Source organism: Ictidomys tridecemlineatus, unplaced genomic scaffold, assembly GCF_052094955.1.
Source record: "Ictidomys tridecemlineatus isolate mIctTri1 unplaced genomic scaffold, mIctTri1.hap1 Scaffold_39, whole genome shotgun sequence".
Lineage (NCBI taxonomy): Eukaryota > Metazoa > Chordata > Mammalia > Rodentia > Sciuridae > Ictidomys > Ictidomys tridecemlineatus.
This window is the reverse complement of record NW_027522555.1, coordinates 1,356,129-1,361,793: the sequence shown is the minus strand read 5'-3', so window position 1 is coordinate 1,361,793 and position 5,665 is coordinate 1,356,129. Positions and strand designations below refer to the sequence as shown.

The 5,665-nt window shown below is 44.8% G+C and overlaps 1 pseudogene; it reads right to left on the bottom strand.

Moving 5' to 3' along the window:
* Positions 1-2,170: 2,170 nt before the first annotated feature.
* On the bottom strand, positions 2,171-2,783 carry LOC144373418 (fibroblast growth factor 4 pseudogene; annotated as a pseudogene).
* Positions 2,784-5,665: the final 2,882 nt, after the last annotated feature.

The following is a 5,665-nucleotide window of genomic DNA, read 5'->3' as shown; positions in this document are numbered from 1 at the left end:
GGTGGACTTTTTCTCTAATCTAATTGACATAGAGAGTCATATTTATATAGAAAGCCTCTTAATATCCCAGGGTTATTGTAGGGAAATACTATATTGCTGATTCTTTTTTTTTTCAAGGCGGGTTTCCATCATGTTTAATATCTCTCCTGATTATCTGCACCGTGTCTGGTGGGGTTCTTTCTCCCCACGGTGAAAAGCTCATCAAGCATCTCGATGTGCACAGCACACATACATCATGCTATTGATCGGCACCTGTATAAAACTAAAGACAGACTCTGAAAACGGTGGTAAATAGAGAAACCGTGAATCCCCAAAATCACCGCAACCCGAGAAAGTACAATATTTCAAAGGCACAATGACATCGCCAGACGCACCATCAACAATTCTGTGCGTGCGGGTGGATGAGCTACCTCTGCACTGAGGGTCCGTCCATTTCTGGCCCTTGGACTGCGCTCAGAGGTGACATTGCTGAAGAATCCAAGCATCTCCAGCAATCCCAGTTCTTGACTCTGAGATGCGGTAAGAACAGGAAGACTGCACATTCTTCCCCAAGCCTTTGCTCTTCACCTGCCCTCCACCCTCCTGGAGTCTAGGGCCAGGTAAGAATTGTATGGCATTGTTGAGTCAGAACACTGTAAACAGCCTCTTAAGGGTTCAGATGGGTGGTCCTAACTTGGGGACTTGGCACTCAGTGGGCTGGGCTAAGAATAGTATTTTTTGAAGTCCTTGATTTGCATTTGAACAAAGATTTGGCAAAAGGAATTCAAAAGACAAAAACTCAGACCCCAGGCTTGCAGTCTGTGTGGATTCCCATAAAGTTAATTTGGGAGATGGTTCAGAGACACCGGAGGAGGGTCTTGAGGAAGCATTCAGAGCATGTGTGGCAGCAAGTTAAGGTCACTTTGCATAAACTAAAAAGCCATTCATTAAAATTAAGTGTTTGCCATCACCTCAGAGCTTTTTTTAAACCCACCTACCCTGGCCCTTCCATCTCGGCTTCAACGACAGGGGTTGCATTTTTAAAATATATAAAGAAAAATATAAGCTTACTTGGTGACCATATAGTGCACTCTAACAGCTGTCTGCAAATATTTCCACCATGAACGCCCTTACTAAAAGTAAATCACGGGGTAAAGATAGCTCAAACGTGACAAGGTTCGCAGGGGACCCACCGCCGCTCTCTGCGATCCTTTTGGTTGCACATGGAAAAAGAGCCACTTGGGGTGGCCCAGTGAGCTGCGCCCCCTAAACCTTGGGCGATTGGGCCCGGCTGAGGTAGAGGCTGAGCGTGCGTCTGAGCAGCAGGTCCCTGCAGGCTGGGCTGTGACCGCGACATTCGCCTAAATAGTGGTTCTAGTCCAAAGTCTCCCGTGTGCAGGGAAGCCTGTTCTTTTGTTTTTGATTTTGTTAAGAATATCCTCTATTTCAGAACTGTCTTCCATCACGAGCTTCGTCCATCACAGGCGAGGGTTGGGGGGCAACGTCCCAGTAGGGACCGGCTTCACTCCCTGGCACTTTACGGAACAGCTTTGTCTTTGCCCAGTGGCTGCGGCAACGGCGACGGGGCTGATCCTGACCAGGCGAAGAGCAGTTTATAAAGTCGGTCTCTCCCATCTGGTAGATGGGGAAAGATGGACTACAGCAAAGCTCAAAGGTCAGCCTTGGCCCATCTAAAAACGGAGCAGCAGCGAGGACTCGACAGTGTGCTTTCAGTACCCGGAGTAAACCGATATGTCCCGACTCCGGCCACAGGACACAGCCGTGGGCGGCGAGAGGAAGCTCCGCCCAGCGCCCCTTCGCTGGAGACCACGGCCCCAGCAGGCCCTTCCAGACAAGGTGCTTGGCGCCATCAGAATCCAATATCACTGTCTTTACAACACAAAATAGCAGCACGCTCATGTCAAGTTCTTGAGAGTAAAGCAAATCCAACGGTAAGGCTGTCCCCTGTCACGCCAGAAAAGTCAGACTTGCTTTTCGGTTGTCTTAGGTTTTTTTTTTTTTTTTCCTCTTTTCTTTTCCAGAAAAAAAATTTACAAAACACACTTACAGAACCATAAATAATCTGATGGCAATATATACATATTTAAATAATTAACTTAAATATCGTACACCTACTCCTGGATTCCACTCTCTGTCCAGAGTCCGTGGAGGCTGAGGCGGCTCTGGAGGGTCACAGCCTGGGGAGGAAGTGGGTGACCTTCATGGTGGGTGGCACTCGGTTCCCCTTCTTGGGAACCATTCTTAGTGCGATGAACATGCCGGGGTGCTCCTGGGACTCGTAGGCGTTGTAGTTGTTGGGGAGCAGAATCTCCTTGAACTTGCAGTCATCCGCAAAGAAGGGCGAGCCATAGAGCTTGCCCTTGCTGCTCATGGCCAAAAAGAACCTGCTGGCCACTCCGAAGATGCTCACGACGCCCCGCTCCACGGGGGAGAGCTCCAGCAGACTGTCACTCATGTCCGCGTGCACGCCGCCGATGCGACCATCGGGGAGCACTTGCAGGTGGAAGCCGATGCCCACGTTGCAGTAGAGCCTCCGCAGCCGCTTGATGCCCAACAGGTAATCCCCAGCGCCGCTCTGGACAGCAGCCTCCTTGGGCTGTGAGGCCACGGGCAAGCGCACCAGCGAGCGCACCAGCAGGCTCTCCCAGTGGTGCTCCGGCTCGGCCTCCAGCGTGCCGTTGGGTGCTGTGGGTGCGGCGGCGCCCCCTTGGCCCGCCCAGGGCGCCAGCAGGGCCAGCAGACTGCCAGGAGCAGAGCCGCGCGGCCGTCCCGGGCCCTGCCATCCCGGCCCGAGGGCGGTGCGTCCGTCAAGCGGTCCGTGCGCCGGAGAAGCCGGCGCCCGAGCTGCGCCAGAGCGGGCCCGCGGGAGCGCATGGACTGGGCCCAGGCTAGGGGTGCGCGGCAGAGCGAGGAGCGGGCGGTGAGCCACGGGGTACCCCGGCGTGGACGCTAAGCTACCGGGGCTGCATGGAGCGGCGGGCAGAGGCGGAGGGGCGCGCGGCCGCGGCTGGGACTCCACCAGGCGATGCGCGCCTCCCTGCGCGCTGGGCGGGCCAAAGGCCGAGCCGCTATATATATTGCTGATTCTTACAACAGGTTATAATCATGAAGTTTTAGAAATATAGAAAAATATGCTATGCTTGGGAGTGACAAACGGTAACATATTAAAGTAGTGTTTCTCCAAGTATGATCAAGAAGTCCTGGGCTGACCCAAGACACTTTCAAGAAATCCATGTGATGGACTTAATAATACTGAGATTTTCCTTGGCCCTTTTATTGTCTCTCAGAGATGTGCAGAGGAATTTTCCAGAGCCTTCATGACATGCAATAAAGTCATCACTCAGATGCATAATAAAAGGAGTAATTGGATATTTTGCATTTAGAAAATGCTTAATTGTAATTTCTGATACAAGTCAATTTTGCTAGATATAATTCACATTTTTTATAAACAGCTTTTTGGAGAGCTTAAACTATTTTAAGAGTTGTCCTAAAACCAAAAACTTTGAGATCTACTGCTTTAAGGTAAACATAAGTTTACTTAAAATTTGAAGTCTACTATAAATTCTGAAAATTTATTTTCAGTGGATACTTGGTGTTTTCATATGTTCTGGATCAATTATAGAATATAATCTCTCTATATATTTTAATGGGTACAGTAAGATTCTTACCTTCAGCACTTTCATTATGACTATAAATTCTGGGTATGAGTAAAGAGAACAATACATGTGAGCTACCTTTTAATTTTAAATTTTTTTTGTATTTTTTTTTGGGGGGGGCAGGCACTAAGCTAGGTACAGCTGTACCAAGTGCAAAACTCTTTGAACTCTGACCTTTTGATGATAAAAAATTTATGGCTTTAATGACAAGTACAAAAACATGCCCAAGTCTAAACTTACAGTTCTCAAAATTAACAGCTAATGTAGAGGATAAATAAGAAAGAATTATGTGAAAAACAGGCTGATTTGCCTTATGTATTTTCATTTTGGTCCTTTTAGAGATGATCTACCTAGTTTTCTATGGTATCATGCTATGTTTTTAGTCAGTAGGAATAAACATGGAGCAGTATACCAAGTATTGAGAAATACACAATTTGCATCTCTTTTACTCAACCAACCTCCACAGCATTAGGGAAGAGCTACATTCCCCTTTCAGACTGATTATTTGCTTGACTGAAATTAGATATAATAGGAACTATTCTACTAACACTACTATTTCTACAAATTTCTTGAAAAAATATCAGATAAATAAGGTTTATGTTCATGAATAATCAGACAAAACATGTACAGTTCTATAAAGAGCACTGTCACATAAGAACATTCTTGCCTATCCCAATGCTGATATCATTCATTTAAAAAAATGTTGATAAGTTATTTATTATATGCCAGGCACTGGGCTAGGCTCTGGGGACATCCTGGGGACATGAATAACACAGACAAAGGTTCTGACTTTTTTTTTTGATTGTTCACAACATTACAAAGCTCTTGACATATCATATTTCATACATTAGATTGAAGTGGGTTATGAACTCCCAATTTTACCCCAAATGCAGACTGCAGAATCACACACATCCACAATTTTACATAATGCCCTATTAGTAATTGTTGTATTCTGCTACCTTTCCTATCTCCTACTATCCCCCTCCCCTTCCCTCACATCTTCTCTCTCTACCCCATCTACTGTAATTCATTTCTCTCCTTGTTTATTTTCCCATTCCCCTCGCAACCTCTTATATGTAATTTTGTATAGCAATGAGGGTCTCCCTTCATTTCCATGCAATTTCCCTTTTCTCTCCCTTTCCCTCCCATCTCATGTCTCTGTTTGAGTTTTAATTGAGAATATATATAGAAATATATACAATATAATTAAATTTCAGGGGCATGACATATTATTACCTAAACAGAAAGTGCCTAATCATGGGACTTTAGAGCAGTATTCCTCTCTGCAAAATATGATGTCCAATTGAAACATGAATAATAAGAAGGAGTTAATGAGGCATAAAGTGTTCAAAAGCAGGAGGTAAGAGATTATATTGCATGTTCAGAGTACTAAAAGAAATAACACGGCAGGATTGTAGAGTATATGTTAGGGCAGGAGTGAGGGCTAAAAAATATATATTTAAGGACAATTCTCAGCCTGTATGTCATGTTAAGTAAGTTAGATTTTATTCTAAAAGCAACTAAAGTCACTGAAGAGTTTTGAGTAAAATAGTAGCATTATGAAGTTTGAGTTTCAGAAAGATCACTGTGGTTATGGTTTTGGAGAATAATTAGGAAGAGGGCAAGATTGGATGCAAAGGAATTTGTTATGACATGAATGAAAGTAAAAATTGAATCAAGATGTTCACTTTGATTTATTTAGAATGTTCAATCAATAGAAATTAAGGAATTAAAAGACAATAGGCAGACTAGGGGCATGAGCCAAGGGAAAGGAGACATAGGAGGCACAAACTAAAGGAGATTTGAAGAGCTAAGTTTGGATATTACTGAGTTGTAGGTGACTTTAAGAAATGAGTAAGTTGGCAAGTGGATTTTCAGATCTGGAACTTAGAAAAGAGGACCAGAATAAAGACATAAATGTGGGCTTCACTGGCATGCAAATGGAATTTTAAAAGTTAAAATTGCTGGCCTGGGGTTGTAGCTCAATGGTAGAGTGCTTGCTTCTTTTG